Below are 15,009 nucleotides of genomic sequence, written 5' to 3' on the forward strand. Positions count from 1 at the left end.
ACTCTGAATTTTTTTCTTAAACTAAGTTTAAGAGTAAATTAAACTTGACAAGATAAATTATTGAGAAATTTATTATTTAATCTTTAAAATATAAAAAAAATTATTAGTTAATCCAATTTTTTTTAAAAAATATATTTGAACATTTTTAAAATTTTAAAAAATTTATTAATTAATTTTTTTATAATTTTAGACATTAATATTTTATTATTTAATTTTTATTACATTAAAAAATTTATTAATTAATCACTCAATTTTATAAAAATATATATTATTTTAACTTTTTATATTATTTACGATTCAGAGTATTCTTACACTACATTTAACAGTTAAAATTAATTAAATAAATAATTAATAAATTTTTTAAAATTACAAAAATATTCTAATATAATTTTTAAAATAAAAAAATTAATTAATAAATTTTTTATATCACATCTGCTAAATAATAATTTTTTACTATTTTATGGGCACTTAACCGTGGTAATTGATAAATCAATGGGATTAAATTATTTTAAAGAGAATATCAAATAGGTGTGGGGAAACTCTTTTGGTGGGTACTTAACAGGTAATTATGATTGTTAATTAAACTTTTATTGTTTTAAAATAACTAATTTTAAATTTTTATTTAATTTTCAAATTAATAAAATTAATTTTATATTAAATATAAGTTATGAAATTAGTATGGCCTAATTATTGTGGAAATCTAAATATTTAATTCAATAGTTTTAATTTTAAGTATATTTGATCAATTTTTAAAAAACATTAAAAAATTATATAGATTTAAAAATTAATTTTTTAACAGAAAAAAAAATTTATATTCCGTAACAAAACGGATACAAGTAAATGGGGCCGTTGCAAAAGAAAACCCGCGTAGCCCACAGCCCATGACTGTCCACCACCTCCGCCGTGAACGATGACAAAACATTCAAGATTGCACAGGAACAATCCAATAGAGAAGCATATCGAATATTTGATTCAAAATGAAATAATTAATTAAATTAAATTAATTTAAAATTTTAATTTAATTTTATATTATTTTTAAATCAATTCATTTTAAATTTTAAAAATTCAATCATTTAAATTCAATTTAATAAAATTGAACTCAATCAATTAATTAGTAATATTATATTATTTTAATAATATAAACATCAGATTTTAATTGAAATTAAAATATTTTAATTAAATAGTAAAACACTCAAAATAAAATGTAAAAAATAAAAAATTATTAAAAAATTAAACCGATCAAATTGAATCAAATTATCTTTATTTATATATCTTTCTCTCTTAGTTCGATTTTGATATGGAGTGATTAGTTTTTGGATTTGGAGTGATTAGTTTTTGAATTTTACAATAGATTTGAACCAGACTTAATTTTTGCTGTTGATATCTGATGGAGAACGATAGCTTTATAGAAAGAAAATTTCAAGACACACGACTTTTAAAAGTGTGACGAGAGTCGAAGGTCTGTCACAAAGTTTAAAAAAAAAACACCGTTTTAGAGGATTAATTTTGTATTTTAATTATTTTTTTAAATATTTTTATAATTTTGTATATTAGGATTTTTTCTATTATAAATAGTATTTCATTGACTATTTGAAATACTTTTCAATCTTTCAAAAATTTTAATAAAATTTTTCGGTTTTTAATCTCTCATTTCTATTATGTCGTCTTAACCAAACGTTATTGGTTAAAATTTCTGACGGAATCTAATCAGTTCTATATTAGATTACTATCAGAGTGAAGTTCGTCCATGGCAGACAATCAAAAGGCGCGGTTTACTGCAATTGAGGCATTTTTAGTAGAATTGAGGGAGATGATCGAACAGTTAGCCCTGCAGCAGGGAATCCACCAACCCGCTGCAGGGAATCCACCAACCCGCTGCAGCCGAAAGCCCCTAGCTAGTTCCAAATCTTGTGATCGCCAATCCTGTACCTGCGAATCTCTAACAAAATTATTAGGAAGGTTACAAGATAAAGATAAATATTCAAAACTTTTCTAGTTCGTTGGATGTAGAATCTGTTCTTGATTGGTTGGCGGAGGTTGAACATTTCTTCGAAGTTATGAACGTATAAGAGGATCAAAATATTTCGATTGTGGCCTATAAATTAAAAGAGGTGCCGCAGGTTAGTAGAATTCGATTCAAAACGAACGCTATCGAAGGAGGTTAAAACCCATACGAAACTGGGTGTTGATGAAGCAGATGATTGAATAACGATTCTTGTCTAATGATCACACTCAGATTTTGTATAACCAATATCATGACTGTGTATAGAAGAATCGAAGGGTGGATAAATATATCGAAAAGTTTTTGAGGTTGCAGGTAAGGTGTGAAAACTGTGAGAACGAAACCCAACAGGTTGCTCATTATTAGACGTATCTGAATCATGAAATTCATTGTATAATGAAAGTAGCTGCAATTTTCATTTTGTCTGTATAATGGAAGTAGTTGCGATTTTTATTTTGTCAAATGCCATTGAAATAGAAAAAAGGTAGAAGAGCGTGTTGAATATTTTTTTTTAAATTAATTTTAAGGCTAAATTAAATCTAGCAAGATAAATTATTGAGAAATTTATTATTTAATTTTAAAATATAAAAAATTTATTAGTTGATTTAATTATTTTTAAAAAAATATATTTGAATTTTTTTAAAATTTAAAAAAATTTATTAATTAATTTTTTCATCATTTTAGACATTAATATTTTACTGTTTAATCTTTATTATATAAAAAAAATTTAGTAATAAACCTCTCAATTTTATAAAAATATATATTATTTTAATTTTTTTATATTAAAAATATTTTAAAGTATTTTTACATGATATTTAATAGTTAAAATTAATTAAATAAATAATTAATAAATTTTTTAAAACTTTAAAAATGTTATAATATAATTTTTAAAATAAAAAAATTAATTAATAAATTTTTTTATATCACATACACTAAATAATAATATTTTTTTTTACTATTTTATGGGCACTTAACCGTGGTAATTGATAAATCAATGGGATTAAATTATTTTAAAGAGAATATCAAACAAGTGTGGGGAAACTATTTTGGTGGGTACTTAACAGGTAATTATGATTGTTAATTAAAATTTTATTGTTTTAAAATAATTAATTTTAAATTTTTATTTAATTTTCAAATTAATAAGATTAATTTTATATTAATTAGTATGGCCTAATTATTGTGGAAATCTAAATATTTAATTCAATAGTTTTAATTTTAAGTATAATTGATCAATTTTTGAAAAACATTAAAAAATTATATAGATTTTAAAATTAATTTTTTAACAGAAAAGATTTATATTCCGTAACTAAACGGATACAAGTAAATGGGGCCGTTGCAAAAGGGAACCCACTTAGCCCACAGCCCATGACTATCCACCACCTCCGCCGTGAACGATGACAAAACATTCTAGATTGCACAGGAACAATCCAACAAAGAAGCATATCGAAATATTCCATTTAAAATGAAATTATTGATTAAATTAAATTAATTTAAAATTTTAATTTAATTTTATATTATTTTTAGTTTGATTATTTTTAAATTTTAAAAAATCTAATCATTTAGATTCAGTTCAGTTTTTGATTAGTAAAATTTAGTAAAATTGAATCGAATCAATTAGTGAGATCAGACTCTAATTAAAATTAAAATATTTTAATTGAATAGTAAAACAGTGTAAAAAATAATTTTTTTAAAAAAACTAAATCGATCAAACTAAATCAGATTGCTTTTATTTATATATCTTTCTCTCTTAATTTAGTTTTGATTCGGAGCAATTAGTTTTGAATTTTATGGTAGATTTGGACCGGATCTAACTTTTGTTGCCGATGTTCGATGGAGATCCACGATAGCTTATCAGAAAGAGTATTTCGATACGCACGACTTTCAAAAGTGTGACGAAAGCCGAAGGTCTGTCACAAAGTTCGAGGTAAAAATTCCACCGTTTTAAGGGGTCAATTTTGTATTTTAATTATTTTTTGGATATTTTTATAATTTTACATATTAAGATTTTTTCTATTAGAGTGTTATTGGCAATAAGGACAGATAGGCAGGGTTTTCAAGAAGGGATGTAGTCTGAGTGCTAGATGTTGGATGCCTTAAGGCCATGTTGCTTCAACACCAGCCTCTTGAACGAGGACTGCTGCAAGAGTATCCCGAGAAGAAGACTCGGGCTGAGAGGGGGCTGTTTCCTCGTTAGCAGATGGAGGCAGTGGAGAAGGAAGCATGATGATCTCCTCGATGCGACGAGCACGTTTAGTTGGAGCACGGTCGTTGTAGCAATAGCCTTGCCTTTTCGGATAGCACGTGCCACTTCGAGAAATTTATTTCTTGACTCGCCCATATTTACATAGAGCAAAAAGTGAATAAGTAAGGCAGTTTGAAATACACAAAGGATTAGAAAGAGAAATACCCTAGTCACTGGCCAAAGAGGTACTTTTACCAAGGCAGGGAAGGCTGGGCGGGTGAGGACCCTGAGCCTGGCTCACCTAGGTTTGGCTCTGCCAAGAAAAAACAGCGCTCCTCACTGCCTTGAGGATGTCTATCTTCTGTGACATAACCATCGTTTGGAGAAAGTCCAGAACCTCTTCTTCATTCCACCGCCGCTAGACCCTATTCTTTCTCAGTTCCACATACATGTTCCAGCTAGTACATAGGGGACCAAATCCCCTGGACATCTGATGGTGGAGGATAAAAAAATTATTCTTCCATCGCTTTTGAAAGGAAGGTATCCGATTAAACAGTGTCTGACATTTCCTCCCACTAAAAAAAATAAAATTGTTTATTTTTGCAAGTGCCTGGCTGGTACAGTTGAGAGAAGAGGGCTACGCTCAGCTAAATATTGTTATTAAAACAAGGAAGATTTACAATTTAGTCCCTGAATATTGCCATTATTAACAAGTCAATCCCTGTATTTTCAGAAACCTATTAAAACGTCCTTATCTTTTCTCTCCGTCAATAAAATAGTCATTCCGTCCCATTTTCCGTTAAAAATAGATAAAGGATGAGAAAGAAAATTTTTAAAATTCAATTTTGCCCTCAAATAAAATCTCTTATTTAGTTCTTGGATATTGCTATTATTAACAAGTCAGTCCCTATATTTTCAGAAATCTATTAAAACGTTTTTATCTTTTTCCATATCTATTAAAACGTCCTTATCATTTCTTTCCGTCAATGAAATAGTGCCTATCTTTTCTCATACCTATTAAAACGTCCTTATCGTTTCTTTTTGTCAACGAAATAGTCCATCCTCATCGTTTCTTTCCGTCAACGAAATAGTCACTCTTCATCGTTTCTTTCCATCAACAAAATAGTCCCCCCCTCTTTACATCGTTTCTTTCCATCAACGAAATAGTCCCTCCTTATATTTTCAGAAATTTACTAAAACGTCATTATCTTTTCTCATATCTATTAAAACGTCCTTATCGTTTATTTTCGTCAATAAAATAGTCTCTATCTTTTCTCACATCTATTAAAACATCCTTATCATTTCTTTCTGTCAACAAAATAGTCCCTCCTCCTTCTCCTCCTCCTCCTCCTCAAAAAAGAAAAAGAAGAAGAAGAAGAAGATGATGATGAAGGAGAAGAAGATGATGATGAAGGAGAAGAAGAAGAAGAAAAAGAAGAAAAAAGAAGAAGAAGAAGAAGGAGAAGAAGGAGAAGAAGAAGGAGAAGATGATGATGAAGGAGAAGAAGAAGAAGAAAAAGAAAAAAAAAAGAAGAAGAAGAAGAAGAAGAAGAAGAAGGAGAAGAAGAAGAAGGAGAAGGAGAAGAAGAAGAAGGAGGAGGAGGAGGGGGAGAAGAAGAAGAAGAAGAAGAAGAAGAAGAAGAAGAAGAAGAAGAAGAAGAAGAAGAAGAAGAAGAAGCAGAAGAAGGAGGAAGAATCAATGAATAAGAAGAAGGAGGAGGAGGAGGAGGAGGAAAAGAATGGGGTAATTTGGTCTTTTACTATATTTTTAACGGTAGAAATAGACGGAAGGACTATTTTGTTGATGGAGAGAAAAGATAATGACATTTTAATAGGTTTCTGAAAATGCAGGGACTGACTTGTTAGTAACGGCAATACCCAGGGTCTAAATTGTAAATCTCTCTCAAAACAAACAAACCGGAAGGCTACTAAGATTCTCCAGCTATTGAGCTATAGCTAAGTGACTGAAAACTTATGGAATTGAAGTACCTCAGTGAAAAATGGATCCATGAGAAATCGAATATCTGCCTTCAGCTGCTCTTTGTAGACTATGATGGTATCCTTCGTAGGGATCTAGTCATCTATGCGAATGCTCGGTGATGGAGCAAAGACACGAAAGGTTTCTCAAGAGATGTCATATTTATCGTGAAGACGACCTATATCTCTCTCCATTAGTATGGAAGAGATGTCGCTGATCAGACTTTCTTCGCCTTCATGGACCCCCCTTAGTAGAACAATAGGAGCTGGAACACGAATAGGACCATCGGAGGAGGATCTTGAGGCAGAACTTCCACCAAATGCAGAAGAAGTATTCTTATTCATTGCTACAAAATTGTTAGCGAATAGGAATTATCTTAAGTGTGCGAAAAAGAGAAGTGGTCATCTAAAGCACAAAAGTCAATTGTAAGCAAAAGTAGTATCTGGAGAAGTAAGATTTTTATATGACAGTTTTGATGGCAGATTTTGAATGCAGCTCGAAGAACAAGACAACCATCATTTATGGGCAAGAGTAGGTAAAGCAATGTGAGCAGGGAAAGACCAATCTAAATGAGCCACATGAGATCGTGAAAACAACTGTTACCTTCGAATCTGAAGAATCGAAGACCAGCGGAGGGACCTCTGATGTAACACAACAATCGCTCAAAGTAAGCCATGAGCTGTCCCCACAGAACAGGGTCACGTGGCAAGGATATGATAAGTCCATATGCAGTCCCACTCGTAGAAGTGAAGATCCAGACACCATGGCACCCGGTTCTTCATCAAGAGTCACTCTGAGCAGGCTGAATCTTCACATTAAGTTACCGTTAGTAGATATAATCTAGGAGATTCCCATTACGCCTATTGTGATAACCTAGAAATCAGACCGCTACCGGCGCTAGGATTCAGATCGACTTAAGGTCACCGAAACCTGTAGCAAGCCTACTATACATCCTGTGTACCTGTTAAAATCCCATACATGATCCTACATTATCACAAAAACTTAAACATTCCATGAAACCAAGCTCAACCTGTACATGTATCATACTGAAAACATAAAACCCATACTAGAGCCCTCATCAAATGCTCTAGTATGGTTAACATCACATGCCTCAAGTTTGGTCTAAACATAACTCATAATTAAAAACTTTTACATACTGATAATGTTAACAAGGATTATAAAAGTAAAGAAAACTAGGGCCAAGCACAATTCTAATACATTAAAAAATTTACATGTCCACACTATACTATTACATTTATCTATACCAGCCACTAAGCCGACTTTCCGAGCTATCTTCAACCTTGCAAACCTGGGGTTAGGGGAAAGGGATAAGGTACAAAAGCCTAGTGAGCAGAAGCGTAAAAACAATTTAATAAACATATGTTTGTATGAAATGCGTCACAACACAAACAATTCACATCAAGATGAACTTGTCACCGGTAACCCTCTACATATTTCAATATGCCCGGCCCTCGACGGAGCTCCTCAGGACTTTCGCTTAAACATAACATAACATATCCATAATGCCAGGGGCGTAGAATGGGCCTCACCTGGACTTCCGTATCGTATCATATAATATCATCTCGAGGGTTAGTGGGTCATCCAATATCCATCCACATCAACAGTAAATTATGCAATGCATCATATTCGTGAATTCTAATGCAAAGATCCTAATACATAAACATGACATTCGTGATGCATGAACATGCTTAAAAAGTTTGATTACTTTGAAATAATAAGTTAGTTCAGTTCTACTCACCCCTGGCTGGCGCTTGCCTAAAACTGGCGCAGTTATCTCACTGCAGGCCTCTACGGTCTCCCAAGTCTGATCCTACACAGATGGACTCAAATGAGGGACCAAATATAACTATTACAAGACTCTAAACAACTCCTCAAAAACCCCTAAAACATACCAAAACATGCACATAAAACAAGCAAAGGAAGGCTGGGCAGGGGACTTTCGGCGGCAGATTTGGAGGCCGAAGGTCCCTCACAGATCCAAAAGTCATGCTTTCGGGGGCAGGTTAGATGGCTAAAAGGCTGCCTCCACAAGCAGGTTTGGCGGCCGAACTTGGGTTCTCTAGCAAGGCAGAACCCAGGTTCGACGGTCGAACCTTGCTTCGGCGGCCGAACCTGGGTTCTCTAGCAAGGCAGAACCCGATTTTGCCCTATGCATACAGTCACCCAACTCTCCAATCCTCACACCCAACTCCTCAAAACATGCATACTCACCCATCAAGCATAAGGGGCATAAAAACTAGCCTAAACCCCAACAAACAACAACCAAAAACTCATAAGAGCAAACATTCATTAACAACCTAACTCAAACTCTAAAACTTTAGATCTAACCATTTCATGCATTTTTAACCCTTAACCATTTCTTAAAACTTGATTAAAACATAAGAAAAAAATAAGGATATAGGCTTACCTCTTAGAGATCTAAAGGTGACAGCAACCCCAACGTGGAGATGAGGTAAAACAGTCTTCGGAGGTCTCCAAGGTTTAAAAACTTGGATTCAAGCTCAAAACTTTAAAAACAAAATAAAATTCATGAATTTCTTAAGTGATTTTGAAGGAAAAACCACAAAAGCATCAAAGGGTGGCAAAGACTCACCTCTGCCCGAAAATGGAGAGAAGAACTCTCTCATTTTCGGGCTGAAGGCCTCTTATAGGCGGTTGGATAAACAACCTTCGGGGGTCGAAAGGGGAGGTCCCGCGGCGGCACCACCTTCGGCGGCCGAACTTAAGGTTCAGCGGCTGAACCTGGTTTTTCCCCTTTAAAACTATTTTCTTCAAAAATCTTTTCTTTCTTTCTTAAAACCTTAAAATTTTCAAAATTCATTCTATAAAAACTATATTTTACCCTTCCTAAGGAGATTTCAGCTTTGAGATTCCGGGTTCCAATGGAAATTCCGTCGGAAGATTGGAATTCCGACGCGGGAGTCTAGTCGGGTATTACATTCTTCCCCCCTTAAGAACATTCGTCCCTAAATGTTCAACAAAGCAAATATAAACATCAAGAAAACACATGAAAACATAAGTTACTTACTTTAAAAGAGATAAGGGTATTGCTGGAGCATGGACTCCCGGGTCTCCTAGGTGCACTCTTCCATGTTGTGGTGATTCCAAAGGACTTTCACCATCGTGATTTCCTTGTTCCTCAGCTTTCTGATTTGCGTGTCTATGATCCGCACTGACTACTCAATATAGGTGAGATCTCCTAGGATTTCTACATCAGGTTCATTAAGAACCTTGCCCGAATCTGATACAAACTTTCGTAACATGAAAACATGGAAAACCTTATGGATTCTCTCCATAGAAGCAGGTAAATCTAACATGTAAGATACATTCCCAATCTTTTGCAAAATTTTGAATGGTCCGATGTACCTTGGAGCTAGTTTACCTTTCTTCCCAAAATGAATCACCCCCTTCATAGGAGACACCTTAAGCAACACCATATTCCCCTCCTGGAACACAACATGCTTTCTGCGGATGTCTGCATAACTTTTGTCTGCTCACAGCTGTTCTGATCCTCTCTCTAATGATAGGCACTACCCTGCTGGTGATCTCTACTAACTCTGGCCTGCTAAGGCCCTTTCTCCTTGACTGTACGGTTGTTGAAGCCGGTCAAAAATAACCTTTTTGGTTATCAACAATTTTACAACTGCAGATAATGACAAAAGGATCGAATCCACAGGGAATTGATACTTACCTATTTTCCTTATCAAGTCCAAGCAAAAAAACTGAAAGTAAAATAAAAAAAAGGGGTTTTGAGATTGATTGAACTAAACTAATACTGAAAGCAATAAAATAAAGCAAATAATTAAGTAAAGGGAATTCAAATATGAGAAAAGCTCTAGTAGAAGAATTTGATCCACTTCAGTTGTTGGGATTGATCATTGATACTTAGGTTCATTTGTTTGATTCAATAAATTAGTTATGGAGATGGAAGACGCTTCTCACCACCATATCCCTCCTTAAGCATAAATTAATTAGGGAAGGTCCTCTAACTAATCACTAATCAACAAGTTGCCAAGGAACATCCTTGGGCCTTTGGCATCTAACAACTGTCAATTGCATTAAGAAATAGAGAGACCTGATTCTAGCTACCCAAACGCATGGTGATATTGCTAGATCATGCAATTTCCTTAGTTTTTACACCAAGAGTTACTTATGTTTGAATAATCCAAGCAATTACGAACTTAAAACTATCCAAACTAACAAAATATTACCTTGAAATCAAGAATCAATTGGCCTTATTGATCTAAATAACAAAGCAATAATGGAATTAAGCATGAAATTGCATAAATATTGAAAAATAAAAGATAAACAATGTATGTTTAGATCTCCCAATCCATAAAACAACTAAAGTTTCACGTAATCTTCAAGTAGAAAAAAGAGTTTCAGCCACTCATGGCTGAAACAAAACTCAAAAAGAAAGAGAAGAAGAAGGGGAGAAGGAGGTGAGGCGGCTTGGAGTGAAGGAGAAGGAGTGGCCGAATGTTCAAGGGTTTGTGTGTGATTGTGCGGCACTTGAAGAGATGTATTTATAGCCTTTATGTGATGCACTAGCTCTTCCTTGCTTCCCAATGTTTAACTTGCTGCCCAAGTTGCTTTGATGAGGTGGAGCCTTCTTTTGAATTTTGAATTTTGAATGTGTATCTCCTTGAGATTTGGCTTCTTGAATAAGCTGAATTTTGAGTTTTGAATGCTCTTGGAGATTTAAAATTTTAATTTCAAATTACTTTCCTTATTTATCTCCTCTTAAGTTGCAACTTGGCATGCTTGTTTTCTTTTGTTCCATTTTCGGCAGTTTTAAGGGCATTCTCTCCAAATTACCTATTTACACCATTTTCTGCAAAATAAGATCAAAACCACAAAATTAGGTAGAAAAAGTATAAATTAATATTAATAACATCATGATAAAATAGTCTAAATTTGGACTGATCAAATACCCCCACACCTAGCCTTTTTGTTGTCCTCAAGCAAATAAACTTAGTCAAACAAGCTCTCTTTGCTACTTGATCCTTTATTTTCACTTAAACTCTTACTCTAGACTCCTATTTTGAAGTATTGCAGTGAAGAATGTATGCACTAAGGTTACTCTCCTTCTTTCCTTGTCTCCCTTTACCTACCATGGCTAGTATTTGTTTTTCTCAAGAGATAGATTATACATGCACATATTCTTGTTCAGTTAAGACTTTTTCTAGCTTTCGGAGTGACTTGCCCTTACTTAAAGCACTTTATTTAGCCTTTTGTACTTTATTCTTGCTTGAAAAAGTCACCAACCTTGTAATACCCGGCTAGATTCAGACATCGGAATTCCTACCATCCGGGGGAGTTCGAGGATGTCAGAGGTCTCTGGAAGGGTAAGAGAAAGTTTTCTAAAATATGTGCAAGTGTTTTAAAGGTTTAGCGTAGAAAAGGATTGAGTTTTGAAGAGATATGGCCAAGGAGGCATTTTGCCATGTTCGGCCCCCTAAGGTTAAGTTCGGCCGCCTAAAGTGCCCAATGTTCGGCCCCCGAAGGTTATGTTCGGCCCCCGAAAGTTGCATAGTTTTGCATGCGATTCGGCAGCCGAACCTGAGGCGGTTGCTCATCTATAAGTGCACCGAGTGGCAGAAAAAGGAGGAGGTTTCTTCTCTCCTTCTGACCTAGGTGAGGTCTTGATCTCCTTAAAGTATTTTCATGGTTTTTCTTCACATCTTTCACGGTTTGAATGAGTTTTACCCTTGTTTTGAAGAGTTGTGAGCTTTAAACAAGGTTTTGGAGTTTGAAGCTTTTGAAGCTTGGTTTCTCCATATCTTTGAGTTTGGATCATCTCAGCCTTTGTTCTTCAAGAGGTAAGTGTTGATCCATGGTTCTTATGATGTTTTTATGAGTTTTGTAAAGGGAAAAGGGAGCTAGGCATGAGTTTGCATGAGATGTGCATCATAGGGTTTATGAATCCTTTATGTTTGATGTGTGTCTTGTGAGCTTGTTTGTTGGAGTTTAAAGTTATTTGAAGCTCCCTTAGGCTTGTTGAAGTGTTTATGCATGTTTTAGAAGGGTTAAATGCATGTGTTGAGGTCTGAACAGGTGATGGAGGGACTGGCAGGCGTCCTTGTGCACGAAACTGAGTTCTGGCTAAACTCAGGTTCGGCCCCCGAAAGTCCAAGTTAGGCCGCCGAACATGCCTGACTTTCGTCTCTGGAGGAGACATTCGGCCGCCGAAGGTGCTGCCGAAGGTGCCCTGTCCAGCCTTCCTTTGCTTGTTTTGCATGCATGTTTTGTGATGTTTTAGAGGGTTTTTGGAGAGATGTTCCTAGTTATGTTAGAGTATGTTTGGTACCTCATTTACGTCCATCTGTGTAGGATTGGACCGAGGAACCGAGGAGGCTTCAGAGTTAGAGTTGGCCCAGAGTTAGCCAGCATTGGCTAGAGGTGAGTGGAACTAAACTGAATATGTTATTTTGAGAAATGACACGATTCTAGCATGATCCATGCATCATAAAATGCCATGTTATGTAATAGGTTGTATTGCATTAGAATCCACGAATTTGATGCATTGCATAAGTTGTTGTTGTGGTGTGGATGAACGTTGGATGATCCTTAGCCCTTGACATGAGATAAGATACTACGACAGAGATATGGCATGAGATAGCCATTCCAGGTCGCTCCTGGATAGTCCAGGTCGCTCCTGGTACTCAGTTACAGATAGACATACAGCATAAGAGAAGACTGGGTGATGGCTCCGCCTCCCTAGCATTATTGGATTTGTTGTGATATGATACAGTACAGAGAAGACTGGGTGATGGTTCTACCTCCCTAGCACAGTTGGGCATAGAAGTCTAGGTGATGGCTCTGCCTCCCTAGCAAGTAGGGTATTTGTTTATAGTAGGGGGCTATAGGTGACAAGTTCATCCGTTTGATGATTTGTTTGTGATGTGACGCATTTCATGATAACATGTACTTAATGAACTGTTTTACTGTTCCTCCTCACTGGGCTATAGAGCTCATCCCACTCCCTTAACCCCAGTTTTGCAGGTTCTGAGATAGCTATGGGAAGTCAAAGTCAGCAAGAGTACAGAGGAAAGTTGTGCTTGAATGTATGCTGTAATAGTGTAGTGGACATGATGTAATTAAAAGAGTAGTTGTAATGTAATGTAATGTATAGATATGTACTGTCGTATACTGGATAGACTTGTGCTTTTCCTAGTATCATTGCTATAGTGTGATGGATGATTAATCCCTTGTACATGAATCCTGTTTTACGTTTCTTGATGAGAAATGTGTGAGTTAGGCTTAATGTATGGCTTTGATGTGATACCAGTGGATTGTGTTACAGAGTAAAAAGGTTTCAATCCCTTGATCCACAGCAGATAGTAGTCCCTGGTATAGGCCCTGAGGGCCATTTCAGATTGATATATCTGAGTAGCAGTAGTTAAGCCTACAGAGTTTTACAGGATTGTTGAGTATCTTTGTATCATGTATGGGATTTATCAGGTACACAGAGAGTATAGTCGGCTTGCTACGGGTCTCGGCGGCCTTAAGCCGATCTGGATCCTAGTGCCAGTGATGGTTCAGGCCGTTACAGAGGGGTACCGGTTTCCGGGTCGTTACAGATTGGTATCAGAGCATAGGGCCTCAAGAGTACGGTGTGTTGAGCATCTTTGCTCAAGGATTAGAGATATCCCACATCGGAAAGAGGTGTTGTCTTGTATAGGAGGGGAAGCACAATAGGTAAAATCATGTCCACTAGGATAGGATGTGGAGTCCTGTTTTGCATGCTGATGTGAAATGCCATGATAAGTTGCATGTGCAGTATTGATATGTTTGATATGTGTTAAGGATTCATGTGTTTTCATATGGATCATTTGATGATATTTTTTGTGTGATGTTGTGCTTTTCAGAGGCAGGATGAGAGGAACTCGTCGATCTGCTAGATTGACAGGAGCTCCGCCGGAGGATGAGGACATAGATGCTCATCTCCCCGTTCTGCAAAGGGCAACATCAGATAGTATAAACAGAGAAGGTACATCAAGGGACCCTAGAAGGTCTGATGATGAGAGTAGAAGGGGAGTTGTCCAGAGTGGTATGTCAGGGTTTATGAGAGAAATAGAGGAGAATGAGCAGAGTAGAGATGGTAGCTTTGGCAGGAGTGGGTTGGGAGGAGATATGGGTGAGTCCCAAGGAGGCACTCAGGCCTCGAGATTTGTTCCACCTCAGTATCCACCCTACCAGTGGGGGGCAGAGTACCCGATGAGAGGTACATCAGAGTTTCCTAGTTATCCCATATCCCACCTTTATGCCCTATCCTTCCTTTTATCCGCCATATCCACCGCCACATCCACAGTATACCATGTTTCCACCCTTCTTTGGTTATCCAAGTTTAGCAAACCCTACCTCAGGGAATGTTGCACCTCCTCCACCACCAGGAGAACCAGTAGCCCCAATTGTCCAAACACCCAAGCCTAGTTCACCTGGGGAAAGTATGGTGCAGATGACAGCTTATTTGAGGTTGGATGTTCCCAAATTTGAGACTGGTGATGACCCTGTTGAGTATCTTAGAATGGTTAAGCTGATAACCGATGAGTTGGGAGCTAATGAGAGTAGAGCCATACAGATGGCAGGGGTTACATTGAAATGTGAGAAGGCAAGGGAATGGTTCACCCAGTATGTGGATCCGAGGGTAGAAAACTTATCCTGGGAACAGTTTGCTATAGAGTTTGCAGGATGGGCTTGTTCAGATAGTTCAAGGGAGCATAAAGAGAGTGACTGTGAGCAGCCAGGGCAGACAGAAAACATGAGTATTGAAAATGACCCAGAGAATAGTGCTCATTTCCCTTTGGGTGAAGCTGCTGCAAA

Source organism: Manihot esculenta, chromosome 9, assembly GCF_001659605.2.
Source record: "Manihot esculenta cultivar AM560-2 chromosome 9, M.esculenta_v8, whole genome shotgun sequence".
NCBI lineage: Eukaryota > Viridiplantae > Streptophyta > Magnoliopsida > Malpighiales > Euphorbiaceae > Manihot > Manihot esculenta.